Genomic DNA, 15,320 nt, shown 5'->3' with positions numbered 1-15,320 from the left:
GAATGTGTTAGCCCAGTGATAAGTATTAAGGAGGGCATGGATTACATGGAACACTAGGTGTTATATGCAAACAATGAATCATGGAACACTACACCAAAAACTAACAATATACTGTATGGACTGTATGGTGACTAACATAACATAATAAAAAATTTTCAAAAACTCTTAAGACATATTGCTTATATCCATTTCACTTAGGTCTTTTTTCTTAGTTTTTTCCTTATTCTTTGGTTTGAAGCATATTCCTCTGTCTCCCCATTTTGCTTGACTTTCTTTGTTTCTAAGAATTAGGTGGAACTGCTACTTCCGCACTTGAAGGAATGGTCTTATGTATGGCCATCCCCTGGGTAGACTGTGTGTGCCAAATGAATTTCATTGGCTGAATGGAGGTGTGGCTGGTGTGTGCTGGGGGTCATGGCACACTCCATGCTAGGGCTTCCCTGGGCAGGATGTCCAAAGCTAAAGTGAGTGCAGGCCAGGGCAGTCCTGAGGCTCTCTACGCAGTTGAAGCTGACATGGGTGCAGGCCCTGGGAGTCTGAAGGGTACACATATAGAGGATATGCTGGCAGGACAACTAAAGTGGATGCAAACCCTAATGACCCCAGGGCTCTGCATACAGAGGGCACCCTGGCAGGATAGCTGAGGCTAGGTGGGTGTAGGCCAGGTGGATCTTGGAGCTCTATGCACAGAGGGTGTCCTGGCAGGCCAGCTAGAGCCAAACATGTTGTACTGGGAGGTCCCAGGGCTCTCCATCCAAAGGGTATCCTGGCAGGACAACTAAAGCCGAAGTAGGTATAGACCAGGGGTGTCCTGGAACCCTACATTAAGAGGATAGCCTAGCAGGATAGCTGAGATGAGGTGAGTGCAAGCCAGAGAGGTCCCTGACTCTGTGCACAGAGGCCATTCTGACAGGACAGCTGAAGTTGAAGTGGATGGGAGTTGGGGCATCCTAAGGCTCTATGTGTAGAGGTCACTTTAGCAGGATAGCTGAAGTTGAAGTGTCTAAGCTGGGGGGTCCTGGGGTTTTCCACACAAATGGTCCCATGGCAGGATAGCTGAAGCTGAACTAGGTATAGGCTGGGTTGTTCCAGGGCACACCACAGAGGGAGTGCCCTGGCAGGGTGACTAAAGCCAAGGCAGGAATCAGCCAGAGGTTCCAGAGCATTCTGTGCAAGAGGTGCTCTACCAAGCCGTCTGAAGCTGAAGTGGTGCAGACCTGGCATGTTCCAGGATTCTTTGCACTTGTGCTACCTTGGAATATCAGCAGGAGTTGTAGTGAAGGCTGACCAGACCCCAGGGGTATCCCAGTGTGTACCATCCTAGGGACTGTCATTGTCAGACAACAGGAGCTGGTGCAGGCTAGGAGCCCAGGGCTCACTGAGGCAGGAGCCCACATAGGGCAAAGAGACCCTTCTCCCATTCATGCTATCAAGGCAGAGGGAAAGTGTAAACTGTGGTGCCCACCAGCCTAGAGAGAATTCCAACAGCTCTTCCACCATTTGGTGAAGTGCAAAGGCTGGCTCTTTTATGTACTAGTTGCTCTTTTAAATCACGACTTTTGTATGTGTGTGATCCAGAGTAGACAAATCTGCTCCCCATCCCTCAGTGTTATCCCTCCCCACTGTGGTTTGCAGCAGCATTGGGGAAGGTGTCTTCATTACTGTGACTGTCTCTCTTTCCATTCTATCTTTTCTTGTTCAGAAACTTCAGTCATCCCTTAGTTTTTCTTCAGGGGGAATTGCTCTAAAAATAGGTGTAGATTTGGTGTGTCTGTGGAGGAGGTGAGTTCAGGCTCTTCCAATGTTGCCATCTTGGGATTTTCTCTATTTCTTATCTGTTTGATACTAATCATTCTAACAGGTGTGAGATATCATACATTGTGGCTTTGATTTTTATTTCCCTAATGATCAGTGATGTTGAGCACCTTTTCATGTACCTGTTAGCCATTTGTATGTCTTCTTGGGAAAAATGTCTATTCAGTTTCTCTGACTACATGATAATTCAATTGTTTGCCCTTTTCCTACTGAGTTGTATGACTTCATAGTGCATTTTGGATATTAACCCCTTATCATTTATATGATTTGCAAATACCTTCTCCCATTCCATAGATTGCCTTTTCATCTCATTGATGGTTTTCTTTGCTGTACAAAAGACTTTTAGGTTGATGTAGTCTGACTTGTTTATATTTGCTTTTGTTGACTTTGTGGACAAATTCAAAGAAATCTTTGCCAAGACCAATGTCAAGGAGATTATCCATTATTTTTTTTTCTGGAGTTTCATGGTTTCAAGTAACATTCAAGTATTTAATCAATTTTGAGCAATTTTTGTGTATGGTGTGTAAGACAGTGGTTCCATTTCATTCTTTGCATGTGGCTGTCTACTTCTCCTGTCACCATTTATTGAAGAGACTGCTTTCCCTGTTGTATATGCTTGGTCCCTTTGTCATAAATTAATTGACCATAAATAGGTTGGTTTATTTCTGGGTTCTTTATTCTGTTCTGTTGTTCTATGTATTTGTTTTTATGCTGATACATACTGTTTTAATAACTATAGCTTTATGATATAGCTTGTAATCAGGCAACATGATACTCCAGCTTTGTTCTTTTTAACCAAGATCTCTTTACCTAGTTGGGGTCTTTTACTTGTTCTATTTCTGTGAAGAATGCTATTGGGATTTTGATGGGAATTTCATAGAACCTGTAGATCCTTTTGGATAGTAAGGACATTCAACAATATTCTTTCAATATAAGAATAAAGAATATCTTTCCTTGACTTATTTCACTCAGCATAATCTCTTCCAGTCAAGCAGAGAAAGTCAATTATCATATGGTTTCAGTTATTTATGGAGCATAACAAATAGCATGGAGGACAAGGGGAGATGGAGAGGAGAAGGGAATTGAGGGAAATTGGAAGGGGAGGTGAACCATGAGAGACTATGGACTCTGAAAAACAATCTGAGGGTTTTGAAGGTGCAGGGGGTGGGAGGTTGGGGGAGCCAGGTGGTGGGTATTATGGAGGGCACGTATTGCATGGAGCACTGGGTGTGGTGCAAAAACAATGAATACTGTTACGCTGAAAAAATAAAAAATTTAAAAAACTCAATAAAAAAGAGTATCTTTCCATTTATTTGTGTCTTTTTCAGTTTCTTTCATTAATGTCTTACAGGAGCAGCATACATACCTTTTACCTCCTTAGTGAAATATATCCCTATGTATTTTATTCCTCTTGATGCAAATGTCAGTGTGATTGCTTTCCTTACTTTTACTTCTGATAGTTCAATATTAGTGCATAGAAATACAACTGACACATGTATATTGATTTTGTATCTTGCTATTTTACTTATTTTTGGAAGAGTTTCAGAAGGATTGGTATTAGTTCTTAAATTCTTTGAAAGAATAAACCAAGCAAACCTGTCTAGTCCTTTTTTTTTTTTTTAAAGATTTTATTTATTTGAGAGATAGGAGGCATGTGCAGTGAGGAGGGGTGGAGAAGAAGGAGAAGTAGAATCTCTGCTGAGCAAATAGTCCAATGTGGGGCTCAATCCCAGGACCCTGTGATCATGACCTGAGTCAAAGGCAGCGGCCCAACTGACTGGGCCACCCAGGTGCTCCCTTGGGCTTTTAAAAAAAATAACAAAGTCAGATTTATTGCTCTGTGTTAAACCAGTTGATATAGGACCCGAGGAGTGTGAAGGGAACACAGCGAGTTTGTGAACATTTCCTTCCCCACTGGAGTTTTCAGCATCTTAAAAAGCTGACCAGCATACTGCAGATTGTCCCAGACTTTTTAGGAAAATTTTTGATTACTGATGGAATCTCCCTACTATTAATTGGTCTCTTCAGATTTTCTATTTCCTCATAATTCAGTCTTGGTAGGTGTTACATTTCTAGCATTTTCACATTAATTCGACATTGTCCAATTTGTTGGCATATAATTGTGCATAGCAGTCTCTTATCCTATATATTTCTATGGTATCAGTTGTAATGTTCCATCTTTCATTTCCAATTTTATTTGTGTCTTTTTTCTTGATGACTCTAGAAGGATTGTCTATTTTGTTTATCTTTCAAAAAACCAGCTCTTAGTTTCACTGAACTTTTATATTGTGACTTTGATCTCTCATTTATTTCTGCTCTGATCTTTGTTATCTCCTTCCTCCTACTAACTTTGGGCTTAACATTTTCACCTATTTCTAGTTCCTTGAGGTGGATAGAGATTATTTGAGATAATCATTTATCTTGTTTTTTAATGTGTGGATTTGCCATTTAAACTTTCCTTTTAAAAGCATTTTTGCTGCATTGCATACTTTTTGGTATGTTGTGTTTCTATTTTCATTTGTTTCAAGATATTTTAAAATTTCTCTCATGATTTTTTCTTAGACCCAATTGATAGTTTAGTACCATGTTGTTTTATCTCTACATATTGGTGGCTTTTCTTCTAATTTATGTCTTCTTCTAATTTATTTCTTCTTCTAATTTACTTCTAGTCATATCACTGTGGCCAGAAAAAATGATGTAATTTTAAATCTTTATTAAGACCTGTTTTGTGGCCTAACATGTGGTCTGTCTTGGAGAGTGTTCCATGTGTGCTTGAGAAGAGTGGGTATTCTGATGCTATTGAATGGAATATTCTTTGAATGTTCATGAAGTCTATCCAGTCAAATGTGTCATTGAAGTCCAGTATTTCCTTACTGATTTTCTCCTGGATAACCTATATATTGATGAAGGTTGAGTATGAAGCCCCTTATTGTATATTGCAGTATATTTCTCTTTTTAGGTTTATTAATATTGGTTGATTTTTTATATTTAGATGCTTCTATGCTGAATGCATTGTTATAAACATTATATTCTTTTCATGGATTAAGACCTTTATGATTATATAATGACCTTCTCTGTCTCTAACTACAGTCTTTGTCTTAAGGCCTATTTTATCTAATGCAACTATGGCTACATGAGCTTTCTTTTGGTTCCTATATGTATGGAATATCTTTTTCCATCCCTTTATTTTTAGCCTATGTGTGTTCTTAAAGCCAAAGTGAGTCTCTTATAGTCAGCGTAGAGGTGGGTCTTGTTTTTTATTCACTCATCTGCTCTATGTCTTTTGGTCTAAGAATTTAGTCTATTTCCATTTAGTGTAATTATTAATAGATTTGAACTTATTGCCATATGTTAATTGTTTTCTGGCTGCTTTGTAATTCTTCTGTTCCTTTCTTCTCTTCTTCTCTGTAAATAGATTATTCCTCTGTTGGTATGCTTAGATTCCTTTTTCTTTATCTTTTGTATATCTACTGTAGGGTTTTGCTTTATGGTTACCATGAAGCTTATCTCAAACTCCTAAAAAAGTTATAAAAGTCACTTTTACGCTGGTAACAACTTAAGTTTGAGTGTATTCTAAGGCTCTCTATTTTTGCTTCCCCCTTCACATTTTTTTTTTTTTATTTGACAGAGAGAGAGAGAGAGAGAGAGATCACAAGTAGGCAGAGAGGCAGGCAGAGAGAGGGGGGAAGCAGGCTCCCTGCTGAGCAGAGAGCCCCATGCGGGGCTCGATCCCAGGACCCTGACATCATGACCTGAGCCGAAGGCAGAGGCTTAACCCACTGAGCCACCCAGGTGCCCCCACATTCTTATTTTTGATGTCACAATTTACACTTTTTATCTTGATTCTCCATTAACAAGTCAATGTAGTTTTAGTTATTTTTAGTACTTTTGCCTTGTAATCTTCATATTGGTTTTATAAGTAATTAACTCACCAATAAAATCTCATTAGACTATTCTGAATTTAACTATATATTTATCTTTATTGGTTCCATGTATCCTTTCATATGTGTTTTCTGTTATGAATTCATGCCCTTATGTTTCAGCTTAAAGTCTTTTTAACGTTTCTTATAAGGTCGGTCTAGTGTTGCTGAACTCTTTCACTTTTTGCTTGTCTGGCAAACTCTCTTGCAATTATGAAGGGTAACATAAACTCAACTAATTTTTATATAAAGATTTTATATGTTGCAACTTTACTGAATTTGTTTATAACTGTGTGTGTGTGTAATCTTTAGGGTTTTTAATATGTAATACCATCCTCTCCTTTAATTCTAAAAGACAACTTTGCTGGGCATTCTTGGCTGGTAGATTTTCCTTTTAGCACTTTAAAAAAATATTTTTATTAACATATAATGTATTATTTGCTCCATGGGTACAGGTCTGTGAATCGTCAGACTTACACACTTCACAGCACTCACCATATCACATACCCTCTCCAATGTCCATAACCCAACCACCCTTTCCATACTCCCCCTCCGCAGCAACCATCAGTTTGTTTTGTGATATTAAGAGTCTCTTATGGTTTGTCTCCCTCCCAATCCCATCTTGTTTCAATTTTTCCTTCCCTACCCCCCAACCCCCCACCCTGTCTCTTAAATTCCTCATATCAGGGAGATCATATGATAATTATCTTTCTCTGATTGACTTGTTTCTTTCAGCATAATACCCTCTAGTTCCATCCATGTCATTGCAAATGCCAAGATTTCATTTCTTTTGATGGCTACATAGTATGCCATTGTATGTATATACCAAATCTTCTTTATCCATTCCTCTGTTGATGGACATCTAGGTTCTTTCCATAGTTTGGCTATTGTGGACATTGCTGCTATAAACATTTGGGTGCACGTACCCCTTCGGATCACTACATTTGTATCTTTAGGGTAGATACCCAATAGTGTGATTGTTGGGTCATAGGGTAGCTCTATTTTCAACTTTTTGAGGAACCTCCATGCTGTTTTCCAGAGTGCATTCCCACCAACAGTGTAGGAGGGTTCCCCTTTCTCTGTATCCTCACCAACATCTGTCATTTCCTGACTTGTTAATTTTAGCCATTCTGACTGGTGTGAGGTGGTATCTCTTTGTGGTTTTGATTTATATTTCCCAGATGCTGAGTGATGTGGAACACTTTTTCATATGTCTTTTGGCCATCTGGATATCTTCTTTGCAGAAATGTCTGTTCATGTCCTCTGCCCATTTCTTGATTGGGTTATTTGTTCTTTGGGTGCTGAGTTTGATAAGTTCTTTATAGATTTTGGATACTAGCCCTTTATCTGATATGTCATTAGCGAATATCTTCTCCCATTCTGTCAGTTGTCTTTTGGTTTTGTTAACTGTTTCCTTTGTTGTGCAAGAGCTTTTGATCTTGATGAAGTCCCAATAGTTCATTTTTGCCCTTGCTTCCCTTGCCTTTGGCGATGATTCTAGGAAGAAGTTGCTGCGGTAGAGGTCAAAGAGGCTGCTGTCTGTGTTCTCCTCGAGGATTTTGATGGATTCCTGTCTCACATTGAGGTCTTTCACCTATTTTGAGTTTATTTTTGTGTATGGTATAAGGAAATGGTCCAGTTTCATTCTTCTGCATGTGGCTGTCCAATTACAACACCATTTGTTGAAGAGACTGTCTTTTTTCCAATGGACATTCTTTCCTGCTTTGTCAAAGATTAGTTGACCATAGATTTGAGGGTCTATTTCTGGGCTCTCTATTCTGTTCCATTGATCTATGAGTCTGTTTTTGTGCCAGTACCATACTGTCTTGATGATGACAGCTTTGTAATAGAGCTTGAAGTCTGGAATTGTGATGCTGCCAACTTTGGTTTTCTTTTTCAACATTCCTCTGGCTATTTGGGGCCTTTTATGGTTCCATATAAATTTTAGGATTATTTGTTTCATTTCTTTGAAAAAAATTGATGATATTTTGATAGGGATTGCATTAAATGTGTAGATTGATTTAGGTATCATAGACATTTTCACAATATTTGCTCTTCCAGTCCATGAGCATGGAATGTTTTTCCATTTCTTTGTGTCTTCCTCAATTTCTTTCCTGAGTACTTTATAGTTTTCTGTGTACAGATTCTTTGCCTCTTTGGTTAGGTTTATTCCTAGGTATCTTATGGTTTTGGGTGCAATTATAAATGGGATCGACTCCTTAATTTCTCTTTCTTCTGTCTTGCTGTTGGTGTATAGATATGCAATTGATTTCTGTGCATTGATTTTTTTAAAGATTTTATTTATTTATTTGACATACAGAGATCACAAGTAGGCAGAAAGGCAGGCAGAGAGAGGGGAGGCAGGTCCCCACTGAGCAGAGAGCCCAATGTGGGGCTCGATCCCAGGACCTCGAGATCATGACCCAAGCTGAAGGCAGAGGCTTTAACCACTGAGCCTCCCAGGCGCCCCTGTGCATTGATTTTATATCTTGACACTTTAGTGAATTCCTGTATGAGTTCCAGAAGTTTTGGGGTGGAGTCTTTTGGGTTTTCCACATACAGTATCCTATCATCTGCAAAGAGTGAGAGTTTGACTTCTTCTTTGCCAATTCAGATGCCTTTTATTTCTTTTTGTTGTCTGTTTGCTAATGCTAGGACTTCTAGTACTATGTTGTATAGCAGTGTTAATAGTGAACAGCCCTGCCGTGTTCCTGACCTTTGGGGAAAACTCTGTTTTCCCCATTGAGAATGATATCCGCTGTGGGTTTTTCATAGATGGCTTTGATGATATTAAGGTAAGAACCCTCTATCCCTACACTTTGAAGAGTTTTGATCAAGAAAGGATGCTATACTTTGTCAAATGCTTTTTCAGCATCTATTGAGAGTATCATATGGTTCTTGTTCTTTCTTTTATTAATGTATCACATTGATTGATTTGCAGATGTTGAACCAACCTTGCAGCCCAGGAATAAATCCTACTTGGTTGTGGTGAATAATCCTTTTAATGTACTATTGGAACCTATTGGCTAGTATTTTGGTGAGAATTTTGTATCTGTATCACCAAGGATATTGGTTTGTAATTCTCCTTTTTGATGGGGTCTTTTTCTGGTTTTGGGATCAAGGTAATGCTGGCCTCATAAAATGAGTTTGGAAGTTTTCCTTCCATTTTTATTTTGGAACAGTTTCTGGAGAATAAGTATTAATTCTTCTTAAAATGTTTGGTAGAAATCCCCTGTGAAGCCATCTGGCCCTGGGCCCTTGTTTGTTGAGAGATTTTTGATGACTGCTTCAATCTCCTTACTGGTTATGTGTCCGTTCGGGTTTTCTATTTCTTCCTGGTTCAATTTTGGTAGTTTATACATCTCTAGGAATGCACCCATTTCTTCCAGATTGTCAAATTTGCTGGTGTAGAGTTGCTCATAGTATGTTCTTATAATTGTTTGTATTTCTTTGGTGTTGGTTGTGATCTCCCCTCTTTCATTCATGATTTTATTTGGGTCCTTTCTCTTTCCTTTTTGATAAGTCTGGCCAGGGGTTTATCAATCTTATTAATCCTTTCAAAGAACCAGCTCCTAGTTTTGTTGATTTGTTCTATTGTTTTTTTGGTTTCCATTTCATTGATTTCTGCTCTGATCTTTATTATTTCTCTTCTCCTGCTGGGTTTAGGCTTTCTTTGCTGTCCTTTCTCCAGCTCCTTTAGGTGTAGGGTTAGGTTGTGTACTTGAGACCTTTCTTGTTTCTTGAGAAAGGCTTGTATCACTATATACTTTCCTCTCAGGACCGCCTTTGCTGTGTCCCACAGAGTTTGAACAGTTGTATTTTCATTTTCATTTGTTTCCATAAATTTTTTTCAATTCTTCTTTAATTTCCTGGTTGACCCACTCATTTTTTTTAAAATTTTTAATTTCTTTTCAGCATAACAGTATTCATTGTTTTTGCACCACACCCAGTGCTCCATGTAATCCGTGCCCTCTCTAATACCCACCACCTGGTTCCCCCAGCTTCCCACCCCCCCCTCCGCCCCTTCAAAGCCCTCAGATTGTTTTTCAGAGTCCATAGTCTCTCATGGTTCACCTCCCCTTCCAATTTCCCTCAACTCCCTTCTCTCCATCTCCCCTTGTCCTCCATGCTATTTGTTATGCTCCACAAATAAATGAAACCATATGATAATTGACTCTGATTGACTTATTTCACTCAGCATAATCTCTTCATTCTTTAGTAGGATGCTCTGTAGCCTCCATGTATGTGAATTCTTTCCAACTTTCCTCTTGTGATTGAGTTCTAGCTTCAGGGCATTATGTTCTACAAATATGCAGGGAATGATCCCAATCTTTTGGGACCAGTTGAGACCTGATTTGTGACCAAGGATGCGATCTATTCTGGAGAATGTTCCATGTGCGCTAGAGAAGAATGTGTATTCTCTTGCTTTGGAATGGCTTTCAGCACTTTGAATGCATCATCCCAATCCCTTCTGGCCTGTGAAGTTTCTGCTAATAAACCTGCTGAAAATAGTATGTGGGTTCCTTTGTACATAACAAGTTGTTTTTCTCTTGATGCTTTTTAGATTATCTCCTTGTCTTTAACTTTTGACAATTTAATTATAATGTGTTTTACTCTGTAGTCATCTTTTTAAAAATCTGCATTTCTTGAATCTACATGTCTCTCAGGTTAAGGAAGTGTTCAGCCATTATTCTTTGAATAGACTTTCTGCCCCTTCTTTCTCTCTTTGCTTCCTGGGCCCTTATAAATATTTATGTTGGTCAGTTTGATGATGTCCCCTTAAGCTATCTTTTATCATTTGTCTTTTGCTCCTATGATTGGATGAGTTCTACTTCCCTGTCTCAAGTTCACTGATTTTTTTTCTTATGATTTAGTCTGCTGTTCATGCCCTCTACTGATTTTAAGTTCAGTAATTATATCCATCAGCGTTGTAATCTGTCAGGTATTTTATTATATTTCCTTTCTCTATGTTGAATTCTCACTTTGTTTATGAGTTCTCCTGATTTCTGTGAGCATCTTTAATTTCACTCTCTATCAGTTAATTCCCTTACCTCTGTTTCATTAAGATCTGTTTCTGGAGATTCATCTTGTTCTTTAGTTGGGAATATAGTTTGTTTCTTCATTTCCCTTGACTCTCTGTGTTCGTTCCTGTGCATTAGATAAAACAGCCACCTAAACCAGTCTTAACAGTGGTCTCATTGTAGGAGACAAAATTCATCTATCATCCTAGTCCATGTTCCTGGTTGTCTCTTTAACCTTTGTGAATGTTCAAGCCACTATCTTTATTCCTACTAGGTCCCAGTAGTTGAGGGTTGCCAAAACTTGTCAGGGTCCCAAAGGGAAAGATTGCAGTCAGCACCTATATGCAAGCAAGTTGGAAGCTGGATCCTTAGGCAGCAGCTGGGAAAGTATGTACTTGGGGGCTCAATTTAGGGAGAAATGGAAGGTGGGTGTTTTTGCCTCTCTCTTTGCATTGGGCCTAGGAATATAGCTGTGTGTGTAAGGGTGCTCCTGAGCCTGTTAAGAACTGCTTTGTATGCTACAATTCTGTAGGACTCATGAATGCAAGCCTCATTCTCTATGAGACCCTGGTGATTGAGAAGCCCATCTGTTAGGTGGCAAACACAAAAGCTGGACCAGAGGCATTCTAGGGAGATCTTAGAGCAGGTAGAGGGATAGGCCAAGATACCAGATGTCTGCTGGCATCCCTGGTCTTCAAGGAGGTTCCAGTCAGCCTCCAGGTGCACGATAAATTAGAAGGCTGGCCCCCAGGCAGTAGCTTTTGAAGTATGCAAATAGACCCCTTTCAGGGAAAGACTGGAATATGGGCATGTGTGTCTACTTCCTCTATACTGAGTTTGGGGGGAAGGGGTTAAGTTGCCTTTTGTTTCTTGACAGTTCTGTGGGATTCCTGAATGGAAGCCCCATTGGCTATCAGGGTCAGGTGACATAGAGACCTGTCTGTTGGCAGCAGCCACAGAAGCGGGGCCTTAGATGTGTATAGAAGTTCTTTCTATAGGGATACTGGTAACTTGGAGAGGGCTAGTGTGAGAGAGCAGAGTTTGTGTCTACTGGTTTCCTTGGTGTTTGAAGAGGATCACAGCTCCTTCCTGGAGGCTAAACCAAAAACTGCTTCTCAGGCAACAATTTTTTTTTTTAATTGAGTAACTGATATACAATATTGTATTATTTTCAAGTATACAACGTAGTGGCTTGATATTTATATACTTTAGTAATGCACCACAATACATCTAGTTCTCACCTGTCACCATACAAACTTGTTACAATATTATTGACTATATTCCTTATGCCATACATTATATCACTGTGTTTTATATATTTTATAATTGGAGTATTCTACCTGTTAATAGGATACCTGCTAATCCCCTTCACCTATTTCATCCATCCTTTCATACCTCTCTCTTTTGGCAACCATCAGTTTGTTCTTTGTATGAGTCTGTCTTTGTTTTGCTTTGTTTGTTCATGTGTTTGGTTTTGTAGCTTATACATATAAGTGAAATCACAATATTTTAATTTCTCTTATTGACCTTAGGACAATAACCTCTAGGTCCATCCATGTTTTTGTAAATGTCAAGATTTCATTCTTTAATATTATTTAATATCCCATGTGTGTGCATGCACACACATCTTCTTTGTCCATTTCATCTATTGATGGACATTTAGTTTCCTTCAATGTACTAGCTATTCTAATAATGCTCCAATGAACATAGTTCATATAATTTTTGAATTAGTGTTAAGATAATGTCAAGAAGTGGAATTGGTGGATTGTACAGTATTCTAATTTTTTGAAGAACCTCTATACTGTTTTCCATAGCAGCTACTATAATTTATATTCCTACCAACAATGCATGAATCTTTCCTCCAGGAGGTTTTATACTTTTCAGATTATGGGTCTTTGTTCTCTTGGTTAAATTTTTCTTCTTTCTAATTTTATTTTCTATTTATTTGTTTATTTAACTTTTTTTTTAGTTTCTTTTCATTGTTCCAGAATTCATTGTTTATGCACCACACCCATTGCTCCATGCAATATGTGCCCTCCATAATACCCACCACTAGGTTCACCCAACCTCCCAACCCCTGCTCCTCCAAAACCCTCAGATTGTTTCTCAGAGTCCACAGTGTCTCATGATTCATCTCGCCCTCCAATTTCCCCCAACTCCCTTCTCCTCTCCATCTCCCCATGTCCTCCATGTTATTTCTTATGCTCCACAAATAAGCAAAACCCTATACTTGACTCTCTGCTTGACTTATTTCACTCAACATTTTAAAATTTTTATGTTAGACACCATACAATACATCATTAGTTTTTTGATGTAGTGTTCCATGATTCATTGCTTGCTTATAACAATCAATGCTCTATACAATCCATGTCCTCCTTAATACCCATCACCAGGCTAACACATCCCCCCATCCCCCTCCCCTCTAAAACCCTCAGTTTGTTTCTCAGAGTCCATAGTCTCTCATTTTCATCCCCCCCAACTTCTCCCCCTTCATTTTTCCCTTCCCTCTCCTAATGTCCTCCATGCTATTCCTTATGTTCCACAAATAAGTGAAACCATATGATAATTGTCTTTCTCTGCTTGACTTATTTGACTCAGCATAATCTCCTCCAGTCCCATCCATGTTGAGGCAAAAGTTGGGTATTCATCCTTTCTGATGGCTGAGTAATATTCCATTGTGTATATGGACCATATCTTCTTTACCCATTCATCTGTTGAAGGGCATCTTGGCTCTTTCCACAGTTTGGTTATTGTGGATAGTGCTGCTATGAACATTGGGGTGCATATAGTCCTTCTAAGTATTTTATTATTTTTGATGCAGTTTTAAGTGAAATTGTTTAATTTCTCTTTCTGATAGTTTATTAGTGTGTGTAAATGCCACAGAATTACTATATTGATTTTCTATCTGGCACTTTAATTAATTCACTTATTAGTTGTGATAGTTTTTTGATGCAGGATTTAAGGTTTTCTATATATATATAGTGTCATGTCATTCTGCAAGTAGTGACAGTTTTACTTTTTCCTTTCCCATTTGGATGACTTTCTTAAAAAATTGAAGTATTATGCCTCCATCAGAAAGGATCAATACCCAACTTTTGTAGCAACATGGACGGGACTGGAAGAGATGATGCTGAGTGAAATAAGTCAAGAAGAGAGAGTCAATTATCATATGGTTTCACTTATTTGTGGAGCATAACAAATAGCAAGGAGGACAAGGGGAGATGGAGAGGAGAAGGGAGTTGAGGGAAATTGGAAGGGGAGGTGAACCATGAGAGACTATGGACTCTGAAAAACAATCTGAGGGCTTTGAAGGGGCGGGGGGGTGGGAGGTTGGGGGAACCAGATGGTGGGTATTGGAGAGGGCACGGATTGCATGATGCACTGGGTGTGGTGCAAAAACAATGAATACTGTTACGCTGAAAAGAAATTAAAAAAATTGAAGTATATCGACATACAGCATTGAATTATTTTCATATGTAATAGTGGTTGATATTTTTATATACTATAAAATCCCCACAATGTCTAATTACCATCTGTCACCATAAGTATATTACCATATTATTGACTATATTTCCTACACTGTATATTATGTCCCCATGATTTATTTTATAACTGGACATTTGGATATATTAATCCTGTTTACCTCTTTCACTCAACTTTATCCTCTTCCCCCTTAAATAGCCAATAGTTCATTTCCTGTATCTTGGGTCATTTCTGTTTTTTTTCTTCATTTGTTTTTTAAAATTCTACATATAAGTGATCATATGCTATTTGTCTTTTCTGTCCTCCTTATTTCTTAGTATAATATTCATCTTTAATTTCTTTCACCAATGTCTTGCAATGTCAGTGTTCAGATCTTTTATCTCTGGTTAAATATATTTCTAGATATTCTTTTTCATGCAAACATAAAAGGCATTGTTTTAATTTTTTTATAGTTCTGTATTAGTATATAAAAGTAAGATTTTTGCTTATCAATTCTGTGTCATGCTATTTGTTTATTCTAACCACTTTTGGTGGCATCTTTAGTGTTTTCTATATATAACAGCATCTGATCTGCAAGTATTGACAATTTTGCATCTTCCAATCTGATGCCTTTTCATTGGATGCCTTTCATTTTCTTGTCTAATGGCCGGAGCTAGGACTTCCAGTACTATACTGAATGAAAGTGGTAAGACTGAACATCCCTGTCTTAATATTGATCTTAGAGGAAAAGCTCTCCACTTTTCACCATTGAGTATGATATTAGCTTTGGGTTTTTCATATATGGCCTTCATTGTGTTGAGGTACATTCCCTCCAGATGCACTTTGTTGTAGTTTTTATCATAAATGGATGTTTATTTTGCCAAACACTTTTCCAGTATCTATTGAGATGATCAAAGTTTTTATCCCTCCTCTTGTTAATAAGAAAATTATATGGAATCCCACCAAATAACCTCTCATTTGTGACATGCATTGGGTCTTTGTGAGGAATAGTAGAAACAACACTTCTATCTTGAGTGTTTACAGAGTGTCAAGAACCAAACTAAGCATTTAAAGGAATGATTTTATTCAATCTTCTGAAGAG

The sequence above is a fragment of the Lutra lutra genome, chromosome 8 (genome assembly GCF_902655055.1).
Source record: "Lutra lutra chromosome 8, mLutLut1.2, whole genome shotgun sequence".
Classification (NCBI taxonomy): domain Eukaryota; kingdom Metazoa; phylum Chordata; class Mammalia; order Carnivora; family Mustelidae; genus Lutra; species Lutra lutra.
The sequence above is the reverse complement of the archived record's forward strand: the minus strand, read 5'-3'. Positions refer to the sequence as shown.